The sequence below is a fragment of the Lycium barbarum genome, chromosome 6, assembly GCF_019175385.1.
Source record: "Lycium barbarum isolate Lr01 chromosome 6, ASM1917538v2, whole genome shotgun sequence".
Taxonomy (NCBI): Eukaryota; Viridiplantae; Streptophyta; class Magnoliopsida; order Solanales; family Solanaceae; genus Lycium; species Lycium barbarum.
The window spans coordinates 70,445,748-70,457,675 of NC_083342.1; positions in this window are offsets into that span (position 1 = coordinate 70,445,748).

The window sequence follows — 11,928 nt, forward strand, 5'->3', positions numbered from 1 at the left end:
GTCGTAAAGTGCTAGGACGGACCGTAAACTGGCATACGGTCCGTAAACTAGCAGGTCGTAAACTGCCATGCAAGGCTTCAACTTTCTGCCAGTCGAGAAATGGTAAAATACGACCTGGAGGACGGACCGTAAAGTGATTTACGGCCCGTAAACCATGGTCGTAAATCACTATGCAAGCAGCCAAAGCTTCTGGTTCTGGAAATGGTTAAACACGATCGCGAGGGACGGTCCGTAAATTGCAATACGGGCCGTAAACCATGATGGACGACTATTGTTCACCTCAGCACAGATTTTGCAATTCATTAAATAAAGGGACCAACACTTGTTTTATTTCATTACAACATTACACCATTTCTCTCTACATTTATTACACAAGTTTCAAGGATATTTGAGGATCAACAACATTAAATAAGTGAATCAAGAGTAAGGGAATCATCAAAGATCATCCAAGTCAAGAAATCCAAATGGAGAAAAACTAGGGTTTTGCTCAAAGAGGAGTATTATCAACTAAAGCTTGTTCCTACAACTTCTAAGGTAAGATTCATGATATTTATATGATTTTTAAGATATTGGAGAGTTGAAATGCATGGGTTGTAGAAAATATGGTCAACTAGATCATGAATGATGAATAGTGAAATTTTGAGGAATAGTTTGAATTGAATCATGAATGTTGTCGTGTTGAGATATGAATGTGTTACAAATGGTATTCAGATCATGAACTCGACACTTTAGACGAATGGACGAAGTTGAATGTTATGACCATAAATATGGGTGAATTAGAAGCAAATTGAGAAATCTAGATTATGTGGATGATGTGAATGACTAACGGCCATTGTTATGATATTAATGAAGGTAGAAACGCTAACATTGGAAGGAAGCGTGCAAGTGTAGAATAGTTCGACGAAAAGGTATGTAAGGCCAACCCTTCTTTCATAAGACATGGTTCCTTGGCCAAACTCTTAAATCCTCTATATGAGTACGTTGTTTTCAATTGGTTGATATTCCGAGCTCATAAGCTCACGATCCTTGATATGTACTACGATTGTACCACGCACCTCATACGGCGAGTAGGGCTATGATATAGAAGTAACGATAATGATGATGATAGTAATGATAATAATGATGCTAAAGGTGCCTACGGGCTATTATACTTATATGTGTGCCTATGAAGGGCTATAATGAAACGCCGAGCTTATAACGCCGGGTAGAATATATGTATATGATTATGTATAAAGTATGTATACGATTACGAAATGCGCGCACACCTCTGCAGATGGTACGGATAACCCTGAAGCCTTGGTAGGGCCAGGTATGAGCAACCTTGAGCCTTGGTTGGCCAAGTATGTATGAAACACCGATCCTATGAGGTCGGGTATGCTATGTAAATGTTATGTATATGAAATGACTAAGTATATAATATGAATATGAATGTGATAAGACTATGTATATGAATACGAGCACAATTATGGTACGAGTACTATTATGGAATACGGATGATGATGTATGTATACGAGTACGTATGAGAAATGGAAAGTCCCTATGAAAGGAAAGTAAGTGCTATGACGATGATATTATTGTCTCCCCTCCTATGCTATTTTCATATGTTGATTCATTATTCTTATATATCGATGTTGATCATGCTTTACATACTCAGTACATTCTTCGTACTGACGTCCTTTTGTTTGTGGACACTGCGTCATGCCCGCGGGTGCACAGGGAGACAGACCTGATCCATAGCTGCTTATTCAGAGATTACATAGCAGAGCTCCATTCCTTCCGGAGCCATAGCTTTTGGGTACTCATTCTTTTGTGTATATAATTATGGTCATAGCGAGGTCCTGTCTTGCTCATGTGATATGTCATACTCTCTTAGAGGCTCGTAGTCACGTGTATGTATGTTTAGATATGTCTGTCCTTGTCGGCCCATGTTATGTATATCTTTTTTCGGCCAGGTTGGCCCATGTACATTTGATGTGGCATAAATGCCAATTATGATATTATGGTAATGTCGTCCAATGGGACTAGTTGACGAATGAATGGAAATGTATGTCTAATTACGTGGCTCACCTAGATGTAAGCATAAGAGTAAGCTAAGGGGGTGCCCGGGTGGGCTAGCACTGGGTGCTCATCGCGGCCCCCTAGTCGGGTCGTGACAAAAGTGGTATCAAAGCAGTTCAGTCCTACGGTGTGTCTACGAGCCGTGTCTAGTAGAGTCTTGGTTATGGGTGTGTTGCGTGCCACACTTATAAACAAGAAGCTGCGGATATTTTAGGAATAAATGACCTTCCTTCTTCATAAGAATCATGCGATAGAGCCATGATGTAAGAAATTCTTGTTCCTTAATCGTGTGTTGTGTATTACAGAGATTCCCAAAAAGGGAAAAACTACGGCAGCCCAAAAGGGCAAGATGGTGGCAGAAAAGCGGGCTGAAAGAGCACCGCCACCGGTAGTAGAGGGAAGTGAGTCCCAGAGTGCGGCCCAATCCCAGTCTTCCCAGACAGTGCCGGTTACTGAGGAGCGTGAAGGAGCTCCAGTTCCTCCCCCGGATGCTTCAGGCCAAGATGTCAAAGAGACTATTAATTTGTTGACTCAGTTGGTTGCGGCCCAGGCTCAGAGGCAAAGATCAGGGCATGGTGATAGGGCTGTTAGTGCAAGCGCCCGTGACTTTATTACTTTGAACCCTCCGGAATTCTTCAGGTCAAAACCGGAGGAGGATCCCCAGGACTTTATTGATGGTATGCTAAGGACACTCCGGTTGATACATGCTTTGGACACCGAGTCAATGGAGTTAGCTTCATATAGATTGAGAGATGTCTCGATTCAGTGGTATACGGTATGGATGGCTTCACAGGGAGCAAATGAACCTCCCCCGGTATGGCAAGCGTTTGTCGATGCTTTTCTCCGTCATTATATGCCCCCAGAAGTTCGGCGAGCTAGGGATGATAAATTCTTGAACTTGAGGCAAGGCAGTATGAGTGCCCTAGAGTATAGCCTCCATTTTAACTCCTTGGCTAGGTATGCTTCGGCCATGGTAGCAGATATGGACGATAGGGTACACCGATTTGTAAAGGGCCTAGGGCTCCATCTGATGGACAAATGCTTGACTGTGTCCCTTGAGGACGGTATGGATATTGCACGCATTCAGGCACATGCTCAGAACTTAGAGGAAAGCCTATAGCAGCGGAGAAGTGAACGTGAGCAGGATAGGGGACATAGCAAGAGGGCCAGATCTTCGGGCCCAATGAGTGAGCCCAGAGGCGGACACAGGCAACAGTTCCCTAGACATTCGGGCTATTCTATGACCAGTGCACCTCCACGGTTTTCAGGCCAGAGCCTTGATAGATCTACTCATCCGGGCCGAGTCAGAGTTATTCGGGGTCCCAGTTTAGAGGTGATTCAGGCCAGTCAAGGCCACCTATACCACGATGTTCCCAGTGTGGGAAGTCGCATTGGGGTCAATGCCGATTGGGTTCAGATGTTTGCTATTCATGTGGTCGACCAGGCCATATTATGCGTGATTGCCCCTCAGTACATGGTAGAGGTAGGACCCAGCCATCAGGGTCGGTAGCCGGATCTTCGGCATCTGTACGCCCCACGGGGCCAGGTTCATATGCGCCAGTCGGCCATGGTAGAGGTAGAGGCAGAGCTCCCAGTACTAGCGGTCCTCAGCACCGTATTTATGCTTTGGCTGGACGCCAAGATCTTTAGTCTTCTCCCGACGTGGTCACAGGTATATTATCGGTATTCTATCATGATGTATATGCCTTGATTGATCCAGGCTCCACATTATCATATGTTACTCCTTATATTGCGGGTCAATTTATAGTTGAGCCGGAGTCGATCAAACCTTTTGATGTGTTTACACCCGTGGGTGAATAGTAATAGCTAGCCGAGTATATAGAGATTGTGTAGTTATGATTTGTGACCGTCGTACCATGATTGATTTGCATGAGCTAAAAATGGTAGATTTTGACGTTATTATGGGTATGGATTGGTTGGCTTCTTGTTACGCCAATGTCGATTGTCGAATGAAAATGGTTCGTTTCCAATTTCCGGGAGAACCAGTCTTAGAATGGGAAGGGAATACGGCGTTACCAAAGGGTAGGTTTATTTCCTATCTAAAGGCAAGGAAGATAATCACGAAAGGATGTATTTATCATCTAGTGCGAGTTCAAGATATAGAAGCTGAATCGCCGACTCTTCGGTCAGTTCCCGTAGTGAACGAATTTCCGGATGTGTTCCCGGAAGAGCTTCCAGGCCTTCCTCCCGAGCGGGAGATTTATTTTGCCATTGATGTATTGCCAGGCACTAAACCTATATCTATTCCTCTATATAGAATGGCACCCGCAGAATTGAAAGAGTTGAAGGAGCAATTGAGAGACTTGCTTGATAAAGGCTTCATTAGGCCTAGTTCATCTCCATAGGGAGCGCCCATATTGTTTGTCCGAAAGAAAGATGGCTCCTTGAGAATGTGCATTGATTATAGGCAATTGAATAAAGTAACGATTAAGAACAAATATTCTCTCCCGAGGATTGATGATTTATTTGATCAATTGCAAGGTGCCAAATGGTTTTCAAAGATTGATTTGAGGTCCGGGTATCATCAAGTGAGAGTTAGGGAGAAAGATATCCCTAAGACGACTTTTAGAACGAGATATGGTAATTTTGAGTTCCGGGTAATGTCGTTTGGGCTAACTAATGCGTCAGCGGTGTTTATGGATCTGATGAATAATGTGCTCAGGCCCTTCTTGGATCTATTTGTGATAGTGTTTATTGACGATATCTTGGTGTATTCTAGATCTGAGGCGGAACATGCGGATCATTTGCCTATTGTCCTCGGAGTTCTTCGAACTCGAGAGTTATTTGCAAAGTTTTCCAAATGCGAGTTTTGGTTGAACTCAGTGGCATTTTTAGGGCATATTGTTGCAGCCGATGGTATTCGAGTAGATAGTCAAAAGATAGAGGCCATGAAAACTTGGCCAAGGCCCACAACTCTTGCAGAGGTTCGTAGTTTTTTGTGCTTAGCAGGTTATTACAGGAGATTCGTTGAAGGTTTTTCTTCTATTTCTGTACCACTCACAAAGTTGACACAGAAATAAGCAAAGTTTCAGTGGACAGATGCTTGTGAACGTAGTTTCCGAGAGTTAAAGAGTAGATTGACTTCTGCCCCAGTTCTGACACTTCCAGAGCGATTGGAAGGATATGTTGTTTATTGCGATGCTTCAGGTGTTGGGCTAGGCTGTGTATTGATGCAACATGGTAGAGTGATTGCGTATGCCTCAAGGCAATTGCGGAAACATGAGCAGAATTATCCTACCCATGATCTAGAGTTGGCCGCGGTGGTTCATGCGTTAAAGATATGGAGACACAATCTATATGGTGTCCAAGTAGATATTTATACAGATCATAAGAGTCTTCAATACATCTTCAAGCAGAAAAAGTTAAATTTGCAGCAACGACGATGGTTGGAATTGCTGAAAGACTATGATGTTGATATTTTGTATCACCCCGGAAAGGCAAATGTTGTAGCTGATGCTCTTAGTCGTAGGTCGATGGGAAGTCTAAGTGATGTACGACCAGAAAAGAGGGAAATTGTTATATCCCGTATTTTGCGTACTCAGAAAATTTCGAAACAATTGTGACTCATAAGTGATAAGGTAATATTTTGATCTTAGTTAATATGTCTATGTTGTTCATGAAAAATATTGACGCAGAGACACCGGGGAAAGCTAAGGGCGAAATTGGAATTTCGGAAATTACAAAATGTGATCCATAAGTCATTGGGCTCAAAAAAAATAAAAGAGAAATTGAGGCCCAAAGTAGTAGAGGTGGCCGGCCATGGCCCTTGAAAAATAACCCAAGTCCATGGAAATTATTCCATGTGACTAATTAATTAAAAGGGATCATTATATATATATATATAATCATCCATTAGAACATTCAAGACAAAAAATAAAACAAGTGAGAGCAAAAACTAGGGCCTTCGGCCGAAGCTAGAGAAAAGAGAAAGAAAAATTTCTAGCCCTTCAATCTTCAATCCAAAAATCTCTTCCTTCTTGAATTCTTATTAAGCTCAAGACGCTCTTCGACGTGGTATAATTAGTTAAGTGAGAAAGCTACGTTTGCGGTGAGTGAAAATTTGAAGAAAAAGGTAAGAATTTTATTCCTTTATGTCATGAAAGAAGTATATGTGTTAAAATGATTGGAATTAGATGAGAATTATGGAATTGTGGTGTGTGGGTGCATGGCGTGTGTGTGTGTGGAGTGTGTGCATGGACGTGAGCCATGGTGGTGAAGGGGAGAGGTGAATTATAATTTATTTAGCTTGTTAGTTGTGTCGTTGTGGTATTTATGACGTAAATAAAGGTTTAACGATTGGAGTCGGCATTGAAATTGGTTGTAGCTTGTTATGGGAAATTATGTGTTCTTAATATAATTTTTAGGTAATTATGGAAGTAGAATTCTAAAGTGTGAATTATTGTTGTCATTAATGAACTTGGAAGAAAACAATGCGACCTTGTTGTTTTGTTGTATTTGTAGAAGTTTCGGATGGAATGTGATGTTGACGGGATTATTCGAATCCTTGAAAATTGTTTGGAATGCTATTGAATTATGTTTGAATAATCTTAAGTTAGTTAATGAATATGAAAACGTCGATATTGATTTGGAAATGTGAAGTTGGAATGGAAGATGTTGCATTATGTAGAAAGGAAGAATACTTATGTTAGAATGTGTTTTGTTGTGGTTGTTGATGTTGTTGGTATTGTTGTGGTGTTGTTGTTGATATTTTGGCCGAGTTAATTCTCGGGGATGTTGAACTTATAGGGGAAATGCTACCGAAATTTCTGTAGACAAATGTGAATTTAAGATTGAATTTCTAAAAGCTTATAATTTACATTTGGTAACTATGATCAATTGTAGATTTTGGAGTAAACGGGAGTTGAGTTTGGGCGAGCGTAAGACGCAAATAAGGTATGTAAAGCCCTACCTTTCCTTCTTTTGGCATGTCCTAGGTGTACTAGGTTTGGATTCGAGCCTCGGGGAATATTCTGTTCATAGAAATCCGAGTTTAATTTTAACACTATTTCATTCAGTAAAATTGAATTAGAACTTTGACATTTTGTTGGAAAGAATGTTCAAACATTCGTAACTTTCACAAACGTAACCGAATCGCCCTAAACTTTCATGGATGACTCTGTATGGTCTAATGTTTGTAAATTACGTACGCCACCTCGACTTGACCCGAGGTGGGCCCACTAGTACCGACACTTTCTTTGTTCGTCTTATTTAACCTATTTCTGTATGACATCAAAAGGGAACTTTTGCCTATGAATTTAAAGCTCTGTTTGATTGGCTCCATAAGTTGTTTGAAGGCTCCCTAATATGAATGATACTAAATTTTCAGAAAATGACCTATGAGGTATTTTTCGAAAGCTTTGTAAATTTAAAGGCTCACATCTTTTGTATACTAATTCTGACAGACTCGATACCTACTTTGAGCTTTTTTATTTCAATATATAAATGTATTTATTTGTCGAGCCTTTGAATTTAATTGTGTATATGCATATGGTTTCCGCACTACTCTGCTCGTGCCTACTGCTATGATATCATTCGCCGGTTCCCGGGCCGGTTTTGTGATCGTGCGTATTATGACATATTCGGCAGTATGATGTGTTACGGTTCCCGAGACCTCGCCATAGGGCCGGGTACCGTTTATGGAGTTATGCTGTGATATGGCTTATGATATGTTTTGATGATACGATATGTTGCGATGATATGTTATGTTCGGGGTTGTACGGAGATTTGAAACCTTCTGGAGTATGCTGTGTTGTGGCACCAGCGTCGGAGTGGTGACTACATTCCTGAGCCTTATGCATGATTTTTATTTGCATTATATATATACATATGCTTTCAGCACAGGTTATGGTATACTGATTCGGTATTCTGTTTTTGTATCTTTCCCTTCAGTTGTGATTTGACTTTCTATACTTTATGCTTTACATACTCAGTACATCTTTCGTACTGACCCCCTTTCTTCGGGGGCTGCGTTTCATGCCCGCAGGTATAAAGGTTCGTGATCCGCCAGAGTAGGACACATATTCTGCTACTACAGAGTGCTCCTTTTGATTCGGAGCCCATCTTTTGGTATATATCTTCTGTCATGTATATGTTTCTGTATATTCGACTATTTGGGGTATGGCGGGGCCCTGTCTCGTCATATGTTTCCGTTTTGGTTTGTAAAGGCCTGTAGTCATATATGTGGGTCGTGGGTCCTATGTGTGTTCGCTTTGTCTATGATTTGCGTCTTAATGCGGTCCCGTCTGTTATGGCGGCCCATATGTTTGTATATGTGCATATATTCGGCGATGTGTATTCCGCCGCCCCTTTTTGGCTTGATATGATATCTTTGCACGCGCGACCGCTTAAAATAATATTTGATTTCATATCTGTTTAAAATGATTAATACGAAATCTGAGTTAAATTAGAATATGACGAGTTAGTATGTAAGTCTGTTTGGGGTGTCCAAATAGGGCACCAGTCGCGGCCCACGGAGCTGGGTCGTGACAGAAATGGCCCGTGAGCTCCAACAGTTAGCTAGCCTAGGGGTCCAAGTAATGGACTGAGGTAGCAGCGGAGCTACTATTCATAATTCGGCAGTCTCGTCGCTGGCAGCAGAAGTGAAGGAGCGACAATATGAGGATCCCATGCTAGCACAGTACAGAGATGCACTCCCTCAGAAAGAGGAGTCAGCATTTGATATTTCAGGAGACGGAGTTCTCCAATGCCGAGGCAGATTATGTGTCCCTGATGTGGCAAGCCCACGCCACCATATTTTGAGAGAAGCTCATTGTTCCTGTTACTCCGTTCACCCCGGAGCGACGAAGATGTATCACGACCTTAAGTCTATATATTGGTGGAATGGGATGAAGAAAGATATAGCGGACTTTGTAGCTTAATGTCCTAATTGTCAACAAGTGAAAATCGAGCACCAAAAGCCAGGCGGATTGTTGCAAGCTATAGAAATCCCAACGTGGAAGTGGGAAGTGATTAATATGGACTTCATTATAGGGTTACCTCGTTCTCGACGTAAGTATGACTCCATATGGGTGATTGTGGATAGACTTACAAAATTAGCTCATTTCTTACCGGTCAGAACGACCTATGCGGCAAAAGATTATGCAAGGCTTTACCTTAAAGAGATAGTGAGACTCCATGGCGTTCCGGTATCTATTATCTCCGATAGAGGTACTCAGTTTATAGAAAAATTTTGGGAGTCTTTTCAGGAGGGTCTAGGGACCCGAGTAAGCCTTAGCACGACATTTCACCCACAGACCGATGGGCAAGCTGAACGTACTATTCAGACTCTTGAGGATATGTTTCGAGCATGTATGATAGACTTTGGAGGAAATTGGGATGACCATTTGCCACTCATTGAGTTTGCTTACAATAACAGTTATCATTCTAGCATTCAAATGGCACCGTATGAAGCTTTATATGGGCGAAAGTGTAGATCCCCAATTGGGTGGTTTGAAACCGGAGAAACTAAGTTGATAGGGACAGACTTGGTTCAGCAGGCCATCGAGAAAGTTAAGCTCATACAAGATCGGTTGTTAGCAGCCGAAAGTCGTCAAAAGTCCTATGCGGATAATCGTCGAAGGGACTTAGAGTTCGCAGAGAAAGATTGGGTGTTCTTGAAAGTGTCGCCGATGAAGGGCGTTATGAGATTTGGCAAAAAGGGGAAACTTAGTCCCCGGTATATTGGGCCATATGAGATTGTACGAAAGATAGGCAAAGTGGCCTATGAGTTAGATCTACCTCCCGAGTTGGAGTTAGTCCATCAAGTATTCCACGTCTCGATGCTTCGAAAATGTGTCGAAGATCCTACGAGGATCGTCCCAGTAAATGATGTTCAAGTGACAGAAATATTGTCTTACGAAGAAATACCCATTGCCATATTAGATAGGCAAGTATGGAGGCTTAGAAACAAAGAAGTGGCCTCAGTTAAGGTTCTATGGAGAAGCAGTAAACGAGAGGAAATGACGTGGGAAGCGGAAGAAAGTATGCGATCCAAATACCCACATTTATTTCAGCCCTTGGAAGAGGTCCAAGATGAGACGTCAAGATCATAAGGTATGCCTGTTTCCTTTTATGCTTTTAGGTCGTGTGTGGCCAAATTTTTATGCTATTATGTTGTGGCCCTGTGAGGCATCGATATTATGGGTTGTTGTGGCCGGATGGTAGTGCCATATTATAGGGGAAACTCTGGAACTTTTTTTATAGAATCCCCGAAGACTTTAACCTTCGAGGACGAATGTTCTTAAGGGGGGAAGAATGTTACACCTCGGAAATTTTTCCGTTGGTACGAAAGTGAATGAACTAGTGATGAATATGAGTGCATGATATCCATGAGAAAGAAACGACGTTTGATGACCTTAGGCGAGATTGCAAAGGTATCCGATGTGAAATGAGAAAGTTGGCCAAGTTAAGATGAGATATAAGGTGAGCAATGCATCTGCATGGACGTGGGTGATTAAAATGAGAAGTCTAAGAAATATGGGAAGTTATAGAATTCCAACTGCCCAGTGGTTGTAAAGTGCTAGGACGGACCGTAAACTGGCATACGGTCCGTAAACTAGCAGGTCGTAAACTGCCATGCAAGGCTTCAACTTTCTGCCAGTCGAGAAATGGTAAAATACGACCTGGAGGACGGACCGTAAAGTGATTTACGGCCCGTAAACCATGGTCGTAAATCACCATGCAAGCAGCCAAAGCTTCTGGTTCTGGAAATGGTTAAAGACGATCGCGAGGGACGGTCCGTAAACTGCAATACGGGCCGTAAACCATGATGGATGACCCCTGTTCACCTCAGCACAGATTTTGCAATTCATTAAATAAAGGGACCAACACTTGTTTTATTTCATTACAACATTACACCATTTCTCTCTAAAACTTCTCTCTACATTTATTACACAAGTTTTCAAGGATATTTGAGGATCAACAACATTAAATAAGTGAATCAAGAGTAAGGGAATCATCAAAGATCATCCAAGTCAAGAAATCCAAATGGAGAAAAACTAGGGTTTTGCTCAAAGAGGAGTATTATCAACTAAAGCTTGTTCCTACAACTTCTAAGGTAAGATTCATGATATTTATATGATTTTTAAGATATTGGAGAGTTGAAATGCATGGGTTGTAGAAAATATGGTCAACTAGGTCATGAATGATGAATAGTGAAATTTTGAGGAATAGTTTGAATTGAATCATGAATGTTGTCGTGTTGAGATATGAATGTGTTTCAAATGGTATTGAGATCATGAACTCGACACTTTAGACGAATGGACGAAGTTGAATGGTATGACCATAAATATGGGTGAATCAGAAGCAAATTGAGAAATCTAGATTATGTGGATGATGTGAATGACTAACGGCCATTGTTATGATATTAATGAAGGTAGAAACGCTAACAACGAAGCGTGCAAGTGTAGAATAGTTCGACGAAAAGGTATGTAAGGCCAACCCTTCTTTCATAAGGCATGGTTCCTTGGACAAACTCTTAAATCCTCTATATGAGTACGTTGTTTTCAATTGGTTGATATTCCGAGCTCATAAGCTCACGATCCTTGATATGTACTACGATTGTACCACGCACCTCATACGACGAGTAGGCCTATGATATAGAAGTAATGATAATGATGATGATAGTAATGATAATAATGATGCTAAAGGTGCCTACGGGCTATTATACTTATATGTGTGCCTATGAAGGGCTATAATGAAACCCCGAGCTTATAACGTCGGGTAGAATATATGTATATGATTATGTATAAAGTATGTATACGATTACGAAACGCGCGCACACCTCTGCAGATGGTACGGATAACCCTGAAGCCTTGGTAGGGCCAGGTATGAATAACCTTGAGCCTTGGT